The sequence below is a fragment of the Ambystoma mexicanum genome, chromosome 14 (assembly GCF_040938575.1).
Source record: "Ambystoma mexicanum isolate Mex_15411 chromosome 14, UKY_AmexF1_1, whole genome shotgun sequence".
In the NCBI taxonomy this organism is placed as follows: domain Eukaryota; kingdom Metazoa; phylum Chordata; class Amphibia; order Caudata; family Ambystomatidae; genus Ambystoma; species Ambystoma mexicanum.
Window position 1 is genome coordinate 632,601,979 of NC_090940.1, and position 24,802 is coordinate 632,626,780.

General features: G+C 49.6%; 1 protein-coding gene across 2 annotated transcripts in view; it reads right to left on the reverse strand.

Moving 5' to 3' along the window:
• Positions 1-24,802, reverse strand: part of CDC42BPB (CDC42 binding protein kinase beta) — an 867,880-nt gene that overhangs the window by 52,504 nt on the left and 790,574 nt on the right. The gene's annotated exons all lie outside the window — the stretch shown is intronic.

Sequence of the window (24,802 nt, forward strand, 5' to 3'; positions counted from 1 at the left end):
AGGGCCTTCCCTTGGTTCACAGGTCCAAAGTTCACAAACAGCTGTGACGTCTTCCGAAAACTCTTCGTGCGGTCCACGTAGAACTTCAGCGCTCTAGCTACATCTAGCGAGTGCAAAGTCCTCTCAACCAGCGACAAAGGCGACGGGAAGAAAACTGGTAACACCAAGGGCTTGTTGAGATGGAAGTCTGACGGCACCTTGGCATAAAGGCAGGGTGCGTCCTCAGCACCACCCTCGTCTCGTGAAAAATCAAGTATGGAGGCTTGCAGGATAGGGCCTGGATCTCTCCCACTCGTCGTGCGGAGGTGATGGCCACAAGAAAGGCTGTCTTCCACGACAGGAACTTCAACGGTGCCGAATGCAGAGGCTCAAATGGCGGCCCCATGAGCCTGGTCAGCACCACGTTGAGCTCCCACGCCAGGGCCGGAGCCTTCACCGGTGGGAACGAACGGAACAGTCCTTTAATAAATTCCTTCACCAGGCGATGAGACAAAAGGGATGGCCGTCCTGTAGTTCTGGTGTATCGGGAAATCGCTGCCAGGTGTATCTTGATGGAAGCATGCGCTAGTCCCGCCTTGGCCAGCGACAGTAGGTATGGTAGCACTTGAGGGGCCGTAATCCGTAGAGGGTTAATATTCTGTGGACGGCACCAGACAGAGTACCTGTTCCACTTGTGTCTGTAGCACTTGAGAGTTGAAGGCACCCTGGCCTTTGCAAGAACCTCCTTGCAGTCCACCGGGATATCGTACCCTCCAAACTCTAGTGCTGAAGGAGCCAGGCCTGCAAGTTCAGAGACTCTGGGTTGTGATGAAGGATGGCGCCTCCCTCTCTGGAGAGAAGATCTGTGTCCCTAGACAGTTTGACTGGTGGGGACGCTGACAAGTCCAGAAGGTCCGGGAACCAGATCTGTCTCGGCCACGCCGGTGCGACGAGGATCATCCTGCACCGGGACCTCTTGAGTTGGTTGATGAGTCGGAGCAGCAACGGCAACGGAGGGAACGCATACAGGAACAGGCCGTCCCAGGGGAACAAGAAAGCATCGCCCATGCTCCTCGGCTGGGGAAACCTGCTGGCGAACCTCTGGCACTTGGAGTTTGTCGCCGTCGCGAACAGGTCGATCTGGGGTTTGCCCCATTGCTGGAAGAGTAGATCCACCTGATCCTGGCATAGATCCCACTCGTGGCACGAGCGCAGCTCCTTGCTGAGTGAGTCCGGATGGTGTTTTTTATCCCTGCTAGATGAAAGGGCACCAGAAACATCCCCTGGGCAACGGCCCAATGCCACAGATCCTGGGCTTCCTTGGATAGGGCTGGGGATCGGGTCCCTCCCTGCTTCCGGATGTATAACATCGTGGTGGTGTTGTCGGTGAAGATCCTCACCACCTTGCCCTTGAGGGATGGGAGGAACGACCTGAGGGCCCAGAACACTGCTCGGAGCTCCAGTATGTTGATGTGGAGCGGCCTCTCCTCCAGGATCCAAAGGCCTCTCTTGTGAAGATCTCCAGTGTGCGCTCCCCACCCCTCTAGGGAGGCATCCGTCATCACCGTCACCTGGTGTGCTGGGGTCTGAAAGTCCGTGCCCGCTGCGAGATGCGCGCGGATGCCCCACCACCGAATTGCTTGGTGGAAACCCTTGTTGGGCGAGATCCTGTCCTCGAAGCTGCCCACCGCTTGCATCCAACGGGCGTCGAGGAACTCTAGTAGGGGACGCATCCGAAGCCTGCAGAGGCGCACCAGAGAGATGCACGAGGACATCATCCCGAGAAGGGACTTGATGGACCTCACCCTGGCCACGTCTGTGGCCAGCAGGCGCTGCACCTTGCCCAGGATGGCCTTCGTCCTTTCCTCCGATGGCGAGGCCAATCGCGCTACTGTGTCGAGCTTGGCTCCCAGAAACAGTGCGACCTGCGACGGGACCAGGTGGGATTTGGGGAAGTTGATGGAGAATCCCAGGTCCGTGAGCAGCCAGACGGTCTTTGCTGTGTGTTCAACGGCGAGTTCCCTTGTCCTTGCCTGGATGAGCCAATCGTCCAGGTAGGGGTAGACGTGGACACCCTGCAGGGGCAGCCGCGCCGCCACCGGTGCCAGGCACTTGGTGAATACCCTGGGTGCCGACTTCAATCCGAATGGGAGGCCTTGAACTGGTAGTGCCGTCCTTGGACTACAAACCTGAGAAACCTTTGGTGTCCTTTTAGAATGGGGATGTGAAAGTACGCATCCTCCAAATCCAACGAAGATAGGAAGTCGCCTTCCTCCAGCTGGCCCAGCATGTGCTGGAGGGTGACCATCCGGAACTTCTGTGCCTTGATGTATTGTTTGGTCGACACAGGTCCAGGATGGGATGCCATCCTCCTGTCTTCTTTCTGACTAGGAAGTATCTTGAGTATACTCCGGAGCCCCGGAGCCTCTTTGGGACGAGCTCGATGGCTCCTTTCTTGAGCATCGCCCTTACCTCTAACAGCAGTTGAGGGACGTGGTTTTCCTTCCTGGCCACGGGAGGAATGCGGGGGCACTTCTTTAGAAATTCGAGAGTGTACCCGTGGGCCAGGGCATCCAGCACCCAACGGTCAGTGGAGATTGACTCCCACGTGCTGAAGAACTTCGTCAGCCGGCCTCCCACCGGGGTGCTCAGGTGGGGGCCCGACGCAACGCCCGGTTCAGTCTTGCTTGGTAGCGGCCTTGCCGCCTTGGCCTCCCTGGCGACGACGGCGAGATCCACTTGACTTGCCTCGTCCCCTGTAGGTTTCCTGCGACGAGGAGCGGGCTGCCTGACGGTATGTCAAGGAGCCGCTGCCGAATCCTTTGGAGGCACCTTGCTTGCCTCCGGAGTTCCGAAAGGGCGGCCGTCGTCGTTGCAGAACTCCCAAGGCCCGAGCCGTCTCTGTGTCGGTCTTGATGGCCTGCAGTGACTCATCCACTGTCTTCCCAAACAGATTGTTCCCGTCAAAGGGCATGTCCAAAACCTTGGCTTGCACGTCTTGGCGGAAATAAGTCGCCTTGAGCCACCCCCGCCGTCGAAGGCAGACACTGTTGCCCAACTGGCGGAAACCGGTGTCTGCAATGTCCATAGCTACCGTTATGGTGTGGTCCGACGCCACCTCACCTTCCTGTAGGATCGCCAGGGCCTCTGCCCTCTTGTCCGGTAGGAAGTCCAACAGGGGGGCGATCTTGTACCACAACTCCCTGTCGTAGCGGGCCACAATAGCTAGGGCGTTGGCCGCCTTAATCGTCGTCGCTGCCGACGAGATGACTCGTCCCATGGTGCCCAGTTTCTTTCCCTCGCCGTCCGTTGGGGAAGTCGAAGTTGAGGCCGATGCCCCCCCACCTTGCTTTCTTCTTGGCTGCCACCGAGATGGCCGAATCTGGGGTCGGTTGTGACCTAAGGCACAAAGGGGTGGCCTCAGGGACCCAGTACTTCTTCTCGTACCAGTCCCTCTTGGCAGGTGCCGTGGACGGGTTCTTCAGAAGAACAAGTCCCTCGTCCCAGATGTCATCCAGCAACGGCACCACGAGGACCGTCTTCCTTTTGGCCTTGCGCCGTTGGTAGAGGAATCCTTCCTTCTTTTGTTCTTCGGGGCAGAGCTGGAAAAGCTCAGATGCCCTGGCAATCATGGCGTGGAAGGAGCCAATTTCGTCGGGCGGTGAGGCCTGAGGAGGTGGTGACGGGAGGTCCGTCCTGTCGTCACCGTCGTCATCCGTCCCCGTTGTGGCCGTATCTGTTCCCGTGTCATCCCCAGGGATAGGGGAAGGAGGCAAAGGCTGAGAAGGCCGTGAGGGCTGTAAGGGCAGGGGTGGATGAACTCTCCTCCTCTTAAATGGAGGGCTTCCCGACGGGCCCGGTTCCGCTGGGTCGTCCGTTGGGGGTAGGGGCAATCCTGTCCTTATCACCGTGCATAAGGTTTGGATTGCCATCAAAAGGGCCACAGAGTTGTCCTAAACTTCCTGTTGAGGTCCTCCACGACTTCCGCCAACAACTCCTCGGAGGCTGTGTCCGTGTCCGGAATGGCCACCCCCTCTTTTTCCATCAGCGTCTTCACAGGGGTCTTCTCGATGGGCTGAAAAGAGGATTCCCCTGTGCGGTGGCAGGGAAACTCTGGGCCCCGAGGTCACCTCCACTGGGGTAGCCTCCACAGGCTTCGCCAGGGATGTCGCGACTACCTCGGTAGAGGCCTTAGTCAGGTGAATCAAGGCCTTCACCACTTTCGTGCTTGAGGCCTTCACCTTGGGGGGAGGGTCACTGCCTCGCTCCCCCTCGGCTGGTTCCTTCGAGATCGACCGGGGCCTCTCCAGAAGCTTAGCCGGATTCTCGGACTTTCCCTTCCCCGAGCCAGAGCGTTGGCTCGTGGTTGATGGTGCCGGTGAAGGTGCGCCCTGCCTGGCAGCCGAGGAGCCCGACCGTTCGGCGCTCTCGGTGCTTTGCCTGCTGTTGGGCCCCTGTCGTCGGAGCGCCCTCACAGGACTTAGAAGACCGCTCAGACGACGACGACTTCTCACCTGCTGGGCTCTTTCCTTCCAGGCAGTTGGCGGATGGGTCCGCCGATCCCTCATAGTCCGATCCGTCATGTTCATGCAAAACGCACAGTCCTTCTCCACGTGCGTTTTGTCTCCGTGAAGGCAGTAGAGGCATCTCAAATGCTCGTCCTCCTTGAACACATTCTGTAATCCGCATCCAGGGAGGTTCCTAAACAGCTTGGATTCGGGCGTCGAGCTTCCTTTCTCCTGGGCCATGTCCACGAGGTAGGCCTCAGAAACTTCTGGTATCCTCAAGAAGCGTAACTTGATGAAAACCTCGCCCTTGAGGGGCGTAGAAAATTCAGAAACGGGTCCCTATTAATTGGAAGTAGAAACGGTGGAGCTTGAGGCTCAATTGACCGAAAAAAATGAGATGAATCTCTTGAAAAAACGCAAAACGCAGTAAAAACTCGAGAGCTATAGCACGAGGACTCCCAACACTTGAACGTGCGGTAAAAATCTGAGGATGGCTGCCAGGGGCGAGGATTAGGAAGAGGGCAGTCATTGGCTGGGGGCAGTATGACCCAGAGACCAGTGATTGGTTACTACTAAGAAAGACAGATCAGAAACGAAACTGATACTGATTTTTTCTTTACTGAGGATTCCCAGCCTGACGGGGAATATTCATGAGCATGTGAATCCATGCCAGACCCCATGCTGGAGAAGAACACAAATACTTACCTTAGTACCTTGTTGAATATCTTCATTGAACTAGCACCAACACAGGTAAATTAGAACTTACCTACCGAGATTTCATTCTGGGGAGGCCCCTGTGACTTTTTGGGCACAAGGCCCCCATTCATCTTAGGGTTTGCGCTTCTTAAGTTAGGGAATTAACTTGTGATCGTGTTCCAGCATTAGTGCATTTAATGTACTTGCCTGCTTGTTGAATACGTTATTTGAATTCATTTTTGAACCTATGGTGAATGTATCGTAGCGAGCAATAGTTTCAGCATGCCCAGAATGAACTGTATATTTATGCTTACCTGTCTAAATTGAATTATGTGTGCTTCACTGTGTGGACTCATTAGGGACCCACACACCACACACCACACACTTGCTGCCTTGATTGGGTTTTGGCAAACCTCTCAAAGTTCCCTGTTTTGGGGGTGGCCTCCTAACATCATTCCACGCCAGATTCTAAATATCCATCTTAACAGTTAGTTCTTGTAGTATACTCAACAGAGGCTGGTACAAAAACGGTCTCAACGCATATGAATCATTAAACCTGTGATTCAGACAACGTTATTTTGTTTTAGCTTAAATATAAATCTGTACATTGCAGGATACTTAAGGTGGGGATTGCATTACAAAATCAAAAGCGTATGTAGGACCAGACCAGACAGTATTTAAGGTGATCGGCATCATGCCTTTTAGGACAACTTTTTGTTAAGAGAATGAGAGTAGGCAACAAGGTTTCCAGTAAGCTTTCCCAGTGGCAGACTCCTTTCCTTAACTGCATTCTTTCCACAGCTTGAAATAGATTGCTCAGCCGCAAAGAAGAAAGGTTTGGGGTGGAGGGGGGAGACTGGGGAAGTATTTCAGGCTTCCGGACAGTGTGCCCAATTTTAGACAATTTTGTAGCATTGCTACCTCCCTTACGGACAGTTGTGCAGGAGAACCATGCTCCTACTTTTCTACTTTATGGACATTTTCTCCCATACTTAATGTAGCCCAGACAAGCTAGGGATCATTGTACTTTATTTTTTAGATTTCTGTGCACTTTTACTGCGAGGTAGACATTTTACCACTACACTGGCAAAAATGACTAACCTGCTTGTTTAAGCCTTGTCTTTTGATCTCACTGTCTTAGTCGGCTGTTTTCCTCCCAGGGAAGATAAGTGATAGCCAAGGCTTTAAGTGGGCGGGGCTCGACGGTCCAATGCCATGGCAGATTCCAAAAGTGGTGTCCAGCCGGGGCTCCCTGATACCCCACCAGTAGGGGAAACAACAGAGTTCGGCTCTGTTTGCAGACGAGAGGACGACGGGCAGGTACGTCTAATGAGCAGGAGAGAGAACACAGCATTCAAAACCGATACCCTCTTTAATGGCCACTGCCCCAGGGAACCCCTCTCTGCTTTGCCACCAGAAAACGGTGATTCACGTGAGGCATTCAATCACCTTTTTTCTGAAGCCGACCGGGCGCGGTTGTGTTGGCTTGGCAAATGCTGTTTGTGGGGCAGTAGCTCCACTTCACAACATTGGATAGAGTCACCCCAGTAGTGCCTCACGCTGGCGCCAACAACAATAAGGAACAGCGCTTTGAGTTAAGTGTTAACTTCAGAGGGCGTGGGGGAGGTGGGTAGCTCACAGGCTGTGGCTTCCGACAATGGCGAAGAAATGGGGTTAATAGGCACAGATTATCAGGGGATGGGCAGGCAGTAGGAGACCCGAAATACTAAATTATCACTTTAAAATGTATTAAGCACACTGGGCCTGGTCAATCTACAGACAGAAGGAAGGTGTTTTACTCACCAATAGAAATGCCATATACTGAGGAAGAAACAGATTTCTTTTTACAAACAGCAGTTGGCGCAGAGACCGAATGCGAGGGATTTAAATTTGCAGTATGCAGAAAGGACCACCTGTGGCAATGCTGCATGTTCCAAAATATTCTACACCGCATCATGATATAGTGCAAGGTTGGGGTAGGTGGCCGTTGCTTAAGTCATCTGCCGCTCTTTTTGGCCACTCCCAGCCCAATTTGGCAACACTCCCTTTCTGAGGCCCCCTAATTTTGTATCCCCACTTAAAGCACTGGTGATGGCCTTATATGGTCATGCTCTTTGCTGACTGTGGCCTAAACCCAGGAAGTAGTCTGTTTGCCAGATACTCGTTTTGATTGGGCAGGGAGTCCCAGATACCCCAAACCGAGGTGATTCATGTATGCACCTGTGCGGGCTATCCACAGTTTGAATGTCCTCTACTAGTTGGGCAGGTGCCACCTGCGGAGCCTGTGGAGTCCAGCTCCTGTATAACAGGAGGAGACCTAGAGCTATTCTGCCGATCGACCTCTTGAACTCCAGAGTATGAACGGCCCAAGAGCGACATCTCAAAGCTGTTGCTGTAAACAGGTGCTGCCAAAGCCAACTTTCGGGTTGCAAAGCTCTGCTCTCTATGGGTCAGGTGAGGTCTACACTTTGTCCATCTTCTTGAGCCAGTGGGAAAAACTGGTTCACTGTTCTGCGGAAGCCGTGGGTCAGTTGCTGGTCCTCACCAGCCAGAGTAGAGACTTGTTAGGAGGTTTTTCTGAATCACTATTGATGTTGCTTTCTTGGAAGGCAATCCAAGTTGACGACACAAGGTACAACACAAAGTCTATCCAAACTCCGACTTAGTAAAGAGGGTTAGCAATAATGCCAAGACCAAGAAGATCAGAGTTTGGTGTAAAGTACACATGAGTTTGACAAGTAATAGCTCGTCCACACAAGTAAATACAAAAACACTATTTAGCAAGACAAACATTAAGTCAAAAGTACAAAATTGCAGGCAAAACAATGTATAGCATCAATCTTTGCTGTCAGGCATGGAGCACACTTGAGAATATTCAGTTTCAACAGAAACACTGTTACAATTATCTACGGGGGAGGGGAGAGAACAACAAGTTAATTACCAAACTGGTAACGTTATTTCGACTGGATGTTCCTACCAACGTATTCCTCATTTATGACATGTAATGTCCGCAGCTGTGCTGCCGTTTCAGATTTTTTTTTCGGCAGAGGGCGTCTTTGTGTCGATGGAGTTGGGCCGATGTCCCTCAAAGGCCTCCATCGAGGGTGACGTCATCTGATGTTATAAGTAGCACGCATGGCGCCCTTAGCCTCAGTTCATGTTTCCCCCCCCCCCCTCACAACATGTGGCACACATTCCCAGAACACAGCATTGACTGCACGTAGCCTTGCGGGATGTAAGCTGTAATTGTATGGGAAATCCTTGAACGGGGTAGGCTGGGAGGGCGATGAGGAATACGTTGGAGGAACATCCAGTCTAAAGAATGTTACCAGTTTGATAAGTAACTTGTTCTTCGAATGGATTGTGTCCTCCAACGTATTCCTCATCTATGACAGACTCCCAAAGCAGTAATAACGATTGGAGGAGGGAAAAGAATTTAGACATACCCAATTAAATGGCAGAGTAAAGCACTGTCTTACCAAAGACAACATCCTCAGCATGGAAAGTACCCAGGGAGTAATGCTTAACAAACGTGTGTATAGAAGACCGCGTTGCAGCGTCACAGATATTTTTTACCGGCACCCCCTCTGAAGGGCTGTCGAAGTAGCAAGGCCCCTGGTGGAAAGAGCCCGCAAACCCTCAGGAGGGGCCTTACCAGCCAATCGGTAGCATTCTGAAATAGTGAAGACAATCCACCTAGACAAGGTCTGTTTGGAAACAGCCTGCCTTAAACGGTGTCCCGTATACCCCACAAAGAGCTGGTCGGCCACTCTGAGTTTGGTCATTCTGGAGCGATAAAAGCTCAAGGCTCTTGTGGGATCCAACCTACGGAGCCTTTCCTCTTCTTTACTAGGATGAGGAGGGGGATAGAAAGCAGGGAGTACCACCTTCTGACTCAAATGAAATTCTGACACAGCCTTAGGTAAAAAGGACGGATGTACTCTCAATACAACCCTGTCCTTGTGGAACAAAATAAAGGGTGGCTTAGAATAAAGTGCCTGCAACTCGCTCACTCTTCTAGCAGATGTGACTGCAACTAAGAAAACTGTTTTAAGTGTGAACAACCTTAATGGGCGAGAACACATTCATGAGCTCTTTCAAAAACGTGGTGCCCATCTGAAGACCCCTGTGGGCCAACGGAAGCAAACAGGAGAGAACCTCTGGAATCGAGCACTGAAAAGAATTAAAATTCTTTCCTCTGCACCAGTCGCAAAACTTACGCTAACGGCAATGGTAGAGACTTTGTTGCCGGCTGTCTAGCCGAAAGCAACACCTCCATCACGTCATCTGGGAGGTGCCAAACTCTCACAAACCATGCGTGAATGTTCAGAGTCTTGACCTCTGGATAGAGAACCCGACTTTCCTCTCGCGAGAAAAGATCCCATCTTTGGGCAAGATGCATTGCAGGACAGATGGACATGTCTAGAAGGTCTGGATACCACGCTCTCCTGGCCCAATCCGGAGCAATGAGGATCATGCGGGTCCCAAACCGTCGTAACCTCCTGAGAACTTGAGGGATGATAGGGATCGGAGGACGCGCATACAGAAGCGGGGAGAGCCACTGCACAATGAACGCATCTCCTAGAGCTCCTCTTGGAGGAAATTCCCTAGTGCAGTACCTTTCGCACTTACGGTTGGCACCGGTCGCAAACAGGTCCACTTGTGGGGTTCCCCAAAGGGCGAAGATCTCCTGAAGGACTTCCTGGGCTAGTTACCACTCATGGGAGACTGCGCGCTGCCTGCTCAGAGCATCCGCCGTCATGTTTTCCGTGTTGACCAGATGAATCGCCGAAAAGGGAAATACCCTTGCTTATTGTCCAGATCCAGAGTCGCATTGCCTCCCTCCACAGAGGCAGTGACCCTAACACCTCCTCTCTTGTCGAGGTAATGCATTGCCACCATGCTGTCCGTCATTATCAGGATATTCTTCCCCCATACAGACGGCAGTAAAGCCTTCAGCGCCAGTCTGATGGCTCGCAGTTCCAAATGATTGATGTAAAGTCTGAATTCTGAAGGAAACCAACGACCACTGATGGATAGAACTTTGGCATAAGCTCCCCACCCTGTCAGGGAAGCGTCCGTCACCACCGTGACATCCGGCCAAGGCTGCCAAAAGGCTCTCCTTTCACGAGATTCTTCTCGTCCACCCACCACAGAAGCTCCTGCGAGACCGAGAACGGAACATGAAGGAGATCCGACATCCTGCCTGAGAACTGGGACCATTGAGTCCATAGAGCCCACTGGAGGGACCTCATTCTCAAGCGGGCCTATGGCACCAGAAAAATGCAGGATGCCATGAGGCCGAGCAACCTTAAGAATTCGAAAGCCAGAAGACTCTGGGCTTGCTGAAATTTTGTGACCATCTGAAGAATGTGAAGAGCCCTCACCTTGGGTGGCGAGCACATCCCCAACGACGTGTCCAAAACGGCCCCTATGTACTGAAGCTGTTGGGATGGTGTCATAACTGACTTGTTGAAGTTGAGGGAGAAGCCCAACTTGTGAAGGGAGTGGCAGGTGACGTTGAGATGATCCAAGGCTTGTTTGGGAGAAAGCGCCCTGATCAGCCAATCGTCCAGGTAGGGGTAGACGTGAATCCCCCCCTCTTCTGAGATGTGCAACCACCACCACCAAGAGCTTGATTAAAACCCTTGGTAGGAAGTGAGTCCGAATGGCAGGACCCGAAACGGATAGTGGGATCCGCCAACTGTGAACCTGAGGTATTTTCTGTGCTTTAGATGGATCGGCACATGAAAATAAGCATCCTGCAGGTCCAATGACACCAACCAATCCTGAAGTTGGAGGGCCTGAAGGCTCTGAGAAAGAGTGACCATCTTGAACTTGTCCTTCCTGAGGAACCTGTTCAAGTATTATAAGACAAAGATGGATCTCAGTCCTCTGTCTTTCTTGGGTATGAAAAAATAAAGGGAACACCAACCCTTCCTCACCACCACAGGCCCTGTTTCCCTATCGCCTTTGTCCAGCAGGGCTAAAATCTCCTGCACAAGGCGCGGTTCCGGAACCTTCAAAGAGTGTTTCCCCGGTGGATTGTCATGAGGCCGTTGGAGAAAAGGGAGGCAGTAACCGTGGGCTATTGTATCCAGAGCCCACGCATCTGAAGTAACGGCTCGCCATTCTTTGGGATGATGTGACAGCCTGCCCCCCACCGGAGAACAATGAGATCTGGCCTCAGAGCTGTTTAGCAGCAGCAGTGCCTGATGGCAAAGAGGCAGCTGCCTGAGCGGCTTTGGCACCTCTATCTCGTCCACCACAAGTGAACTTACATTGGCCCCTTTGACTGGCCATCCCTTTCGCCTTTACAAATGAGGAGTAATAGTGAAAGGAACCACCCCCTCCATTGCTGTCCCCTAGGACAAAAAGGAGGAGGTTGTCTGACAGCTCCGCCCAAAGATTTGGCAGCTGTCTTGGAGGTCTGCAACTTCTCAAGGTTCTCATCAGCCTTGCTGCCAAAAAGATGCAACCCATCAAAGGGCACGTTGAGAAGACGGGCCTGCACATCGGGTGTAAAACTGGACTTGCGCAACTACGCAAATCTGCTCATCACAGTGCTCGTAGCCATGGACCTTGTAACCCCATCCGCAGTGTCCAACCCAGACTGAAGGGATTCACATATGGCATCCTTGCCATCCTGCACAATAGCTAGAAAGCCAACCTGTTCCCCCCCTTCGGTAATATGTTCAGCTGCAAGCGAGAAACAATTCCACAGTGTGTGTGAAAATTTTGCCAAGGCACAGGTGGAGTTGGCCGATTTCAGCATTATACTCCCAGCAGAAAATACCTTACGCGCCCATCCATCCATGCGTTTATGGTCCCCATCAGGAGGGATTGTAGGGTACGCTGCCTGCTTCGAGGTGGCCGTAGCCGCCTGGACAACCAAACTCTCGGGAGTAGGGTGCGTGGACAGGTAGCCGGGGTCGCTACTGGATGGGTGGTATTTCTTTGACAGCGACTTGTTCACCGCCGGAATGGACTCTGGGGCATTCCAAGTAGCAGCCACCCTCTTTTGCAAAGCCACATGAAATGGCAATAGTGGGTCAGTGGACGGACCCTGATTCAAGATGTCGGTAAGGCCATCCCGATCATAATCAACCATGGCCTGGACCAACCCAGGTACTCTACAACCTTTAACATCAGTCTCTGATAGGAAGATTCAACATGATCACCAGGCTCGGGCTTACCAAACTCCATCTCAGGAGATGTGTCACGGCCACACAGATCCTCAATCTGACTTTCCTCGGATATGAGACACTAGAGCAGCAGGCGTCCCATAAGGAAGACCAAAGCGCACATCCTCCTCCTCAGACCGCTCTTCCACTTCAAAAATATTCTGGAGAGACTGAAATAACTCTTTCCTAGGGAGAGGAGTACACCTCTTATCAGGGACAGGCTTCACAGACTTGGAAGCAGCCTTCCTTGGAGGTGCAACAGCCACAGGGGCTTACACCAGTAAATTCTGCCCAATAGGCGCCGACGGCGTCGAAAGTTCTGACGGCGTCGACAAAGGCGCTGAAGGCTTCGAAGGCCTGATCGGGTGTAAAGACCTGATAGACTCACTCGACGGACACGGCGTCGACACCTTCTTCGACAAATTCACAGGCTTTGACAGTTTGGTTGGAGACGAAGACCGCGACCTGGACCTGGCATGTCTCTGGCGATCTCCTGATGCCTTGTCTGAATGGGACCTCGATGGCTCCCGAAGTTGATGGCACCGACTACCCGGGATGGAGGGCGCACAAGCATCGGGCTGAGCCCGTTCCTTGCCGGCTTCAACCGAAAACGCGGACGGAACTGTGCCATGAGATTGAAATATCTTTAACATTTGCTCCCAAAAAGACTTCCATTCCCCGGCGGTAGAGGATTTAGTGGGGCATGACATTTTCTTCAGATAGTCGTCATGCGACAAGGACGGGGAAGGCGAGCGGTGACGCCGCTTCCGGGATCGCCTCGACAAAGAGGAAGAGTGGCGCAAACCACTCTGGGACCTAGATCTCCTGGATGTCTTCCGACGAGGAGACTCTCTCAACTCATCGGTCGACATACCGGATTTGGATTTACGGGCTTGGAAACACGGCCTACCTTCAATTTCCCTTTACGCTCCCGCAAGGCCTTGGCAGTCAACGACTGGCACTTCGAGCAGTCTTCTGTGGCGTGGTCCTCGCCGAGGCACCACAAGCAGATATGGTGCGGGTCCGTGATGGATATCTTGGACCCACAGTCCTGACATTTCTTGAAGCCAGACCACGGGGTCATCAGGGTGGAAGAAGACGACATAATCACACAAAACGAAGTAGAAGACACGAGGCGCGCCGAGTTCTCGAAGCAAACACATTTGCAGAAAAAACGGAACTGAGGCGACGGGCACCGTGCATGCTACTTATAACATCCGATGACGTCACCCTCGACGGAGGCCTTCAAGGGACATCGACCCAACGCAAGGACACCCTCTGCCGGAAAAAATTCCAAAGCAGCACAGCTGTGGACATTACATGTCATAGATGATGAATATGTTGGAAGACACAATCATTTGAACACAAATTTTAAAACAATGTATCATAGGCCTTATACTTATTTGGTACATTTTCCATTTTAATGTGAAATCCACTTCACATTTGAGTCACCCAGCACTTTTTGCTGGACTAATGGATTTTTTTTTGACAGATCTCCCGAGTGAGTGGGAACCTTTTTCAACACACTCCTCCTTTTACCCTATTTTAGGGATCCCTTTGCATTTATTTTCATACCCTTTTCTTGGAGTCATGCTTTCCTCCAAGTTTTGTGGCATCCGTCTCTTACTTTTGCAGCCCACAGCGCAATGTGTACAGTGTTGCTGGGGGTCCTTTGGGCTTCCCTCTTTATTTTCTGTTACTTTCCGTGTGAGAACACATGTTCCCAAAGGCAGGGGGATGTTTTCTATCCTTCCTATCTTTATATTGTGAGATCAGCATACCCCACTTTATGTGGAGTGCTGAGGGGTTAGTTACACTGTATTCCCTTTCTAACTGCTCCTGCACCCTTTTGGTTATAGTGACAAGCTGATCTGAATGGCTGGTGGCATAGTTTTATCCAATCTACTTTTGTGCAATTTTGACTTCAAGGCTGTACTCACAGACGCGGTAATGCACATAAGGGACATCATTGACCCAAAATGGTGACAGTATTCTTTTTTCGCCAATTCAAGATGGCTTGTCCTTTCTTGGTCCTTCTTCCGACATGCAGGGTGGGAGGGGGTCTTTGTTTGACTTTTGTCCTCTGCGGGTTTCCATGGGAAAGCCTGCCCAGGTGCCAGTGTGTCTGTGAAGACAGGAAACTAGGGAGGACTCTGAAACTGTGCTGGTCTGGCTGGCTGTCCTGAAAGAACAGCCACCACCCAGAATATGAATGGTAAAGGTGTGCAGATTGGCTGGGTTCCTGCATAAAAGGCATGGATCCTGAGGCTGAAGGCAATTTGACCACTGGAACTGAAAAACCGACGAGGAAGAAGAGGAGACACGCAAGCAGCCACTACCAGAGGACCAGATATGCCTTGTGAGTAACCACAGCTGTCTGACACCTCCTTCCAAGTGTCAGGAGAGCCCTGAAAAGGACAACTCTCACCCTTAGAGTGGTGGGACAAATCAGTCTCATGACGACCTGGATTTCGAGCCATCCCACGATGATCTGCAACCTTCACCGGCTGCAAATCGCCAATACCCTGGGACCTGTGGCCATTGTGCAGTGCATTGCCTTCCGAAGATTGAATCCTCCCGAAACGTTGGTGGACTCCTTTCGGATATCCAGAGGCAAGATTCCACTCCTTGTAGTCCCCTCACCAGAGTGGTGGACTGAGAAAGCAAGACAAATCGACCTGGTGGTAACCATTCTTCACTGGTGCTTTGAAAACGGTGCCAAACCCAAACAGCCGAGAATAAGCAGTTGCTGGGAGCCTCTCCACTCTACTGCAAGATCCATGCACTGTACCTTCTTCAGTCTGCCTGACCAAATATCCGGTGAACGGGTCTGCTGCATCGCGGGAGCATTGTGCTGCATCCTCATCTTCATGTTTTAGGTACTATGAGACTCTTGGTAGAACTTACCTAGAGCTGCTTTGCTGCTCCTGTGCTGCCGAGTCATGCGTTTGGGAGTTTGCCCATACATGTTCACCCAGGCCTAACGCCTGTGTGCCTACAGGGGGTCTTCCCTGAAGTCCCTGAACCCTTTTCCCAACAAAGAGAGGGTGCTTACTTGCTACAAGTCTTCGTCTGGAACTCTTGACTATCTATAGCTTGTGTCTTAAGTATTTTGCCCATCTCACACTGAGGCACGCATAACTGGATAGGGAGGGACTATTGAAAATACGGCATCTGTGGATCTAATGCAAGTTTTACCTGCTCTGTGTTGGTTTTGATTAATTCATTCTTTCCTGAAAAAGTAATCCAGAATGTTGATTAACAAGTGCTTTACTTGCCTTGATTTGCTTCCAAGTATTCTACAAGTGTGGTCAAAGGTATTTCACCTACCAGTAGGATCATTTTGTGATTGTTGGTTGACGAGTGCTTTTGCTAATCTGAAGAAACTATTTCTCTTACCTGAATTCTAACTTAAGGCTTACCAATGAATTGAATTACAGCTGCCAAAGTCCAATTGTATATATGTATAATGTTTCTCTTACTTGAACTGAAAAGCTATCTTAACATTGCCTAGTAGATATAATAAATAACACTATTTATATAACTGCAAGTGTGAAAGTGTCCTCCTGACTGCTTGTGTACTACAGCCCTTCTCCCTCCTACACTAAGCCTGGCTGCTCGGTTACAGCTACCAAACCTTTTGGGTAGTTCAGGCTTATACTACGAGTTGACCCTGTACACTAAAAGAAGGGTCTTCCACAGTCCCACCATAGGTGGACTTTAGTAAAACTCCCTAACAATAACGTTATAAGGAAATACCAGTCCACGGCAGCCAAACTGAAGTCCGATTCCCAAACCTAGATCAAGTATTCCTTACAGTTCAAGGTAAATAACCTAGTTTAGACTACTTGGGGAGTTTCGTGGGAGAGACAGGGCTCAATGTGGCAGATGTCACTAGAGCCAGTAACTCAATCTATAGGATACAAGATTCTCTGTGCAGGAAAGGGACAGCTGTCAGTCCTAGTCATCCACAGAGGATTCCTATGCTCATGGTCCACCACCAAAATAAGGCAATGGCAGCTGGAGAGTAGGACTTTACGTCCTCAGAAATAAAGGGGTTGGGTGATAAAGGGGTCAGGGGGCAACAATAGGTATGTAAACTGACCCCCTGTACTCTGATTTCACCAGAAACCACTTCCGATACTTCTAAATCCAGTGAGCCCACTTACTTAATGTCTTGGATCACTTGGAGGGGGTCTAGGGGTCGCTGGTGCCGAGGTCACTTTCGGCATCCGGATTTAAGTTCAGCTAGTCTGCTGTTCCATGCTGTGGCAAGATGGTTCCTGAGAATGGATAGCTGGATAAAGCATAATGAAGAGGAGATCTCCACAATACCGACAACGTCAGGGGGGCCACCATACATGATGGTGTGAGACAGCCATAAACGCTGCGATCAAGAAGCAGAAGACGACCCTCATGACAGAGAAAAAGAAGCTGATCCTGCAAGGCCCTTCCGTGCTGCAGGGCTTCAATTCCAGTGGGATGGTGATATTGTCTCATAGGTCAAGGCTCAGTAGAGTCCCAAGTCTGACATCAGAATGGCCCAGATAGAAGCTGGTCAATCCAGAGTGTTCCTGGGGCACCTCAGAAGGCTTCCAAGGGTAGATTTCTAGAGCAGGGGTCGAGGCTTTCTGTTCTCACCGGTAAAGGTGTTGAAGTGCCAACAAAGGCCTTCAGAATGCAAGGTCTGAGATCAGCATTCGTGCGGGGGCAGAGGATGAATCCACAGACCCCTCGGTATGGCTTTTCCAGCAGTCTTTAAATTACCATTGTTGAGTTTGCCACCCGGGGGAAAAAGGGAAGTGGATAAAACATCAAAGATAAGGTGCCTGCTGGTAGAGATCTATCTTCTGGACTCTTGTTTATGACCTGGAGACCTGCAATTAGATACATTTCATTATTACTATTTTCTTCAGAACCTTCTGCCCTCTCAGTAATATTTATACCTCCACCCTTCTTTACCTGATTGCTTCTGCCAAAAGCTTGGAGGCTCACTTCTTAAATGCACTGTACTGTGTTCTCCTTATCCTGAGGGATTTCAATGTCTTTGCTTTATTTCTCTCGCAATGTCTATGTTTTTATTTTTCACTCCGTGTCTTTTCTCGTTGACTGCTGCGCCCGCACTACAAAGCCCTTCCCGCACGCTCATTGTGACTCAAAATAGTTCCTTGCTGTAGCCGCATGCACCTAATGTCACAGTTGAAACATCTGATCAGATTCCTCTACTTTTCATGACACGCGCCAGACGCGCACATGCAGCAGGGTCTTTTCCTTGAAACAGCTCACAGTGATTCAGTTCCAGGGAAGATGTGTACCACAATCCCCACGCTCACCAGACCACCCTGTGCCGTCCCGCGAAAAAGAGTCCTAGAAGCAATTTCATAAAACTGACTATTCACTGCTTCTAAAAGGTTACAAAAGTACATTCTTCAATACAACTGTAAAGTACTGTAAAAAAATGATTGCCAAATAACCTGTTAACTACTGTTAGGACAGATTTGCCATACTCTGGTGTTAGGGATAATTCTCTGTATAGGCTCATTTCCCAAACCTAGTGAGTCCCCCAGCAGCTTTGCTGGATTTTTGGGGTTTATTTTTTCTCCTACTAAGAGTGAGACTCTTTTTCTCCCACTCTTAGGCATGATTTGAGAATGTCCTTTGACTTCGTAATGTGTTTTATGGGCTATGGGGTCTTTTACTCCATAGGGCTTCATGTGTTTTTGGGATGTGTGTTACACAGCACCCTCAGTGCAGTAACACAGGGTGTCATAGTGACCCCCAAACATAAGACTCCATACCCTGGGACTGACTACTGTCTCCAAGGGCATGTAAAGTCACCATTGACTTTACTAGTCTTAAATTGTGAACAGAACCAGTACAAACCATCATATTGTGGAAGTACTGGTAGGGGTAATTAGATTACCCCTGGGTCTGTTTTTCGAGGGGGCACTGTGCAGTCCCCCCTCGTCGAGTTTCTGGCTGATGGCAGTGGTTACCACGCGGAATATTCCACCGGAATATTTACTATGGGATTTTCCCATTCATTTTAAACCACTTTTTTGGTGCAATGTTAAAGATACCGCTGGGTTATTTATTTCATATTTATTCCCCGGTTGGGTCTTTTTGCCAGGACTCGGTTTTAAAATGGCGTTTGTGTTCGCCTCTGTAACTCCAACCCAAGTCGAGCCCTTTGTTCCACTTTTGGCAGGCTTCTGCACAGAAGAAGCCTCCAAAAGTGGTGCCACTCTGTCTGGGTCTACAGGATGTGTGGGAGGGGGGAATAGGCACCCTGGACTGAGTTGCCTCGGCAACTCAAGTTGCACTCTTGTGTGATTGGCCCAGTGATGAGCCGCCCGGCTCACCACTTAGCATGTTTGAGTGACAGCTAGGACTGGTGAATGGGGGTTTTCTGCATAAAAGTAGGGCTTTGGGGACTGGAACTTCAGGAGTCGCCACAGGACCTAAAGAATCCAAAGAGGGAGAAGCTGAGCCGACCTGCAACGACGACACCACCGGTGGAGCCCTGCTGAACCGCCTCACCACTTCCCGATGACAGAGAAGATCTTCATCCTGGAGAGTCTTCTTCCTTTGAACTGGTGGGGTTAACCAGTTCGCCCTCTTTTCGCCTTCCTGGATCGTCTCGTGGTCGAATCGCCTGTGCCAAGCACCCCGGCTGCCGGATAGCCACGCTTCACCACTACCGCAAATAAAAGGGTATTACCTTTTAACCGAGAAACTCCGCGGCAGGTTTCTTCCCTGGCAGTGCAACGACCTCCAGCTTTCCTCCACATCGAGACCTCTTCCCCTGGACGAAGCACTGACTTGCACCCGGCTGCCAGGAACAACTGCCCCCGCTGGAGCTTTCTCACCATTTCAGGTACTGTCTCCCGCCTGGTCTCCCTTGGAACAGACTGTTCAAGGTGTCACGCAAATCCTTGACTCTCTATCCTGGGGAGACCTGGGACCTGTTAGCTAACTTTTCTGAACTGATCCAACTCCTTTTGAACTATCTGCAAAGACTTTTAAAGTGCACTTCAACTGTGTGATCTTGGGCACATTGCGCTTTGCTCTCTCCAAGAGTGGGCCTGGCCTATGAACTTTCTTGCTCTACAGTACTCTGCTTTTCCTGACTTGCTGTGGTTCTTTTAAAAGTGTTGGTATTGTGTGCTTTCCTAATTCTGCCTTTTCCCTCCCTTTTTAAAATAATTATTGGAGTGCCATCTTGGTTAGGCGCTCACCCCTGTGTTGATAATAAGTGGTGTTCTTTTCCTAAGACTTGTCGAATAATTAATCAGGGAGGTGCATATATTTCTAGTGACTGTTGAACTTGCTTGACATATTAGTGTCAGTGTATTTTTACAAGTGTGTTTTTAAATAAATAATTATATACTTTTATACTCAAGCTCTTGTCAGTGTTTGCTTGTGCTACTGTATTTTTGTACCTAATGTGTATACTCTATTTACTGCCTAACTTTTCTTGAGAGAGGTCTGACTGCTCAGCCACAGCTACCAGGTAAATCTGGGCGGTGCGGACTGCTACCAATTGGGTTTACTGCCAACGCCTGTAGTCTTAAACTTTTTGCAGTGGTCCCTAAGGGAACTGCACAGGTTTCTGCCTAACATCTGGCCTGGGGGACAGGTCTATAGAGGGACAACTGAGAGCTGTAGCCAAACCAGTTCAAGGTAGCAGTGACAAGTGTAGTAGGCTAAGTCTCAAGAGGTGGTGAGCTTGTAAAGAGTTCACAATGAGTACACACAATGGAAGTCACAAATTACACTTATACAATATGTATACAAATATAATACATTTATTTATGGCCAAACAACACTATGAAAAATAACTACTAATGGGTAGAAGTATCAGACGACACTACAATAGAAGACATATATACAGTCACTAGAATAGGGCATAATACAGATCAAATCCCTGTAAAGGAAAGTACAAATTACATTATGCACTACAGGTCCACAGAGAATTAGCCCTGGCTTCAAAGGTCTTTCCCTAAATTGTCTGGGGCCTTACTGAAAAGTTCAGACACAGTTTTTAATGCTGGAAAACATGAAGGTTGGGTATTTGGAGTCCAGTGGCCGTTTCCAAGGGTTAGAGGGACCAGTTATACTAACAAAAGTGTCACCAACTTTCAGAAGGCTTGCATAAGCAAGCAATGGCAACACCAAATGTGTTATAAAAGTTTGTAAAAGTTAGCAAAACCGTTAAAAGGAATTTAGATGGCAACTCTGAACCACTAACTCATCCCCCATACTCCGATTCTTGACAGGACTCGGCAGGCCGATGGAAGAAGGTCTGAGGTCGCTTTTCCCATCAGCCTCAGCCCTTTACTCGCAGAGGTTGCAGGTTCGAACAGATCTCCGGTCGGTGTCTTTGGCTGGTGCAAGGACTCTCAGTGGAAGAATGCAGCTAAACACGATACAGGACCCCTCTCAGGACTGGACTTGACTCAGGTGAGCTGTTTCGGACGGCGGTCACTGCAGCATGGCGATGGAAAGGGACCCACTTGTTGCAGTCGGACTTTCCCTCCTACCTCGGGTCCCCTTGATGCTAGGACTCCGAATTATCACTGAGTTAAGTCTTGTAGAACAAGCTGAGGATCCCCAAGTTCCAGGCCTCAACTTTGAACGGCGACGTCGGCGGTATGGTAGCCCAAACTCAGAGCGTGACAGCCACAGGGCGGTCCAGGGGCACTTCCGAAGGCTCTTCTTCGCAGGGTACTGAGCAGACGTTAGGAATGGATGCTCTCTCCAGTCCAAGGGTCGCAACTACCTCGCAGGACTGCTGGAGATCGACAGCAAGACAGGGCTCTTCCAGGACAGCAACAGAGGTTGGCCGCCAGGCCTCCTTCAGACGGGTCACTGGGCTCCTCAAGGGTCTCACAGCTAGACTGAAAGTCCGGTCTGCTTCAGGTTTTTCCAGGCTCTCGCTAGAGTGGGTTCAGGGGTCCTCTTTCTATTCCAAAAGGCAGGTAAGAGCAGAGACTCCCACTAGCCAATAGTAGAACTAGCCACCATACATCCCAGCAGTGGTCATAACACTCAGACACACTGATACCAGTTTGTGGATTGGGACCAGACAGACCCAGCCCACATCCTGCCAGCAAACAAACATAGCCCTCCAGTAGCCCGCCAAAAGTCTCTGCTTTCCCGGACACTGGAAGTCCATATAAGGATTTTCCTGGCCTCTCAGGCCCAGGAAGAAGGCTAACAAACAAGATGGCCAAAGGACAAGTGAAAAACCTTGTACAATGGCCACGTTTGGTCACTAGCCACAGTTAGTAGCCAAACACAGTAAACAAGGTACGAAAAGCACAAACAAATTGTAAAAAGTCACTGCTGCCACCAGCTTGTCCATTTAGTACACCTACAGTAACCAAAAACCTCTGCGTGTTAGTCTAGGGCAAAAACACAAGTGAACCCCTGTGTACTGCATTGTAAGACGCATTATACAATGATAAGTTACACATGTGATACAAAGGTTAACAAAGTAGTACCAACAGTATCAAGGCTAAGGGAAACAATGTTTCTCAGTAATGACAACCTGAAAGACATGTCAGTTTCCCCATAACAGATGAGCAAAAGACAGTGTAGTGAAGCTTAAGGCTGCACTGCACTGTAGAACAATAGGTCAGATTCAAAAATAAAAAGCAAAAAGTTTGGGGGTCCATTAAAAATGGAAGGAAAGGTGCAGTAAGGAGAAATCTTTCCTAACAAACACGTTGCAACTATTTATATTCAATTGAAAACCAACACTTATCTTGTCCTGCTGGTAATCTTCTGGAGTCTTACTAAGTTCTAACTCTTGACTTTCAGTCTCTCAAAGATGATTACCTCTGCTTTTCTCTAGTTCTTCTCAGGATCTCTGGTTGTTGTGACTTTCTCTGTTCATAGCGTAAATGAATTACATTCAAGATTCCAAACTACCTCACTATCACTCATCAGCCAATCAACACTGACTGTTATCCCAACCATCTTGGATAGGAACTACATCAACCTCCTACATAGCTAAAATTAAGGGGAAAAAAGAATGATTGCCAGTCACCTCAAACTCCAGAAAAGGCTTTGACCCCTGCACTGCTCCTGCGCCTCACGCATTCCTTGTGTATTCAGACCCTCTTCTTAGCTAGAATACTTGGTGGGAACCTGACACAGAAGACTGTTGCCTGCTGAAGGCAATTCTGGTTGGCTACAACGGCAATCCATGGGCCTTCTAGGGGGATGCTCCTCTTCCAAGGGATCTAGGCTTCAACAATGATCTGCAGAATGGCTGTAGGATATCTTTAACCGTAAATTCGAGCTGGAGTCACCTTCAAGCCCACCAATAGTAAGGATCTGGACCATTCATACTGGCAGGGGCTGTCCAATCGTGGACAGCCTCCGGCCACCATATCTGCCCAGCAATAGACACACTCTCACCAGGATGTGGGTCGGCACCAGAGAGTCGTAACCGGCCCCCACATCCAGCCACAAATCCATATCACTTCTTTGCTTGGGAAAGGTCTTGCCCAGGAAAGGGCTGACTTTATATGTGATTTCCAGCCCTGAGACGGCAGGAAGAAGGCCAAAAGACAAGATGGCCATGGACAAGGTGAAATCTCTTGGTGTGTCAATTTTAGCATTTGTGCTATTCTAAAAGGCATTGCGTGGTCAAATGCAAAGGTCATATGAGAAAAGTAAAAAGAAATACAGAAGGGAAATATCTGTTGCCACCAGCCAGTCTTGTCCATGCCGGGTGCTAAGGAAGATTTCCCTCACAACTCTCTCACCTCCAAATCTTTTGCTTTTGTTTCAGCGCCCTGACCTGAATTCTGCCAGTGGAGCACAGCCTTCAATTGTACTCCACCGGGCTTTCGCTCATCATTACTGGGAAAATGATATGTCCTTTCGGCTATCAGTACTGAGAAACTCTTAGTCTTTAGACTTTGTTGCCCCTTTTGGTAACATTTTATCACTGCGCAAAGTACATTACTGTACACTGCAATGGGGTCCTTATGTTTTCTGACACTAGTCATCCACTGTAGATATTTTGGGTGAAAATGTGCCTAGGAGGGACTGGTGGCAGCAGAAGCCTTTTCATGTAATTGTATAACTTTTTAGTACCAAGCAATACCGTGCTTGGCTCAGGACTGTGGCTAGTGTCCATCATGGCCATGCCACAAGGTCTTTTGTCTACTCCTCTGGCCATTTGTCTGTTGGCCTTCTGGGGTTGCTGTTGGAACTCTTGTTCAGAGGAGAATTACCAAGCATTTTGGCTCTGGACTGCCCCTGGGCAGGAGAAAGACTGATATGTTTTGGATATTTCTCCTCTGTGAAAGATGATGAGCTAAAGAATCTGGGTTGGGCTCTTGTAACCGGGACTAGTGTCCAGCAGAGGGTCTTCCCAGTCCCCCCCCTTGTTATTTGCTCCTGAGAGTGAAACATTGACTGCTCTGCCCACCACCCTCTGAAGAGTCAGGAATAACTTAAAGGAAGTTTCACCATTACCGTCTTGTGGCCAATGCTGGATTTACTTTTATGAACTTCATTGATTCACGGTGCGTCACCCTTCCTCAACTCTCATGCTAGACTTCCTTTGCATCTTGTACTCATGGTGGCCCCGAATCATGCTTTTCCCATCTTCATCTTGTATCCTGGCTTGCAACATTATGTGTTACTACTGACTTCTGCAATTGTATTTGCTCTCCTCTCTTGCTTTTCCACTCTTTTTGACTGCTTACTCTCTGTTCTCTCCACCCCTCCCCTCTCCCTTTTCCTATCTCCTCTCCTTACTTTCTTCTATGCACTTACTCTATCAGAATTGTCCCTGGATGTAGTATGATAGCAACCTCGTCTGTCGCGCCCCCATCCTCTTACTGCCCCCCCACTCCCTCCAGCAATATCTGAAATGTTGTCAGGCCTAGTACGATAGTTGCTTGTTTTGTTCCTCCCCTCCCTTTCTGCACCCCTCTCCCTCACCTTTTGTTTTATCCGGCTCTACCAGAAATGTCGTCAGGCCTAGTATGGCAGTCGCCTGTCTGTTTCCATTTCCTTCCCACTCTCCCCCGCCCTTCCTCATCTATGTTTTAGCTCTTGCACTACCTGAAATGTCGTCAGGCCGAGTACGATAGTTAATTTCACATCCTTACTGTTCATGGCCTGTAAGAATGTCGTCGTTTTTTCCCTTGTTCCCTCCCTTGCGTGGAAGCGATTTGAAACACATTGTGTATAGGCGCCATATAAATAATCTATCATATCATATCATATAAACCCTGCCCATCACCAGCAGGCCAATGTCCCAGAGTAACTTTGGAAGATCTCCCTTAAACCCTCCTAGGATCTGGAACTTTCCAGGGGAAAAGGTTGCAAAACCAATCAAAAAACAATCAGAGATATAGGAAAAGAAACAGTTTAGGACTTTTGTCCTCACAATGTCTGTAACAAAAT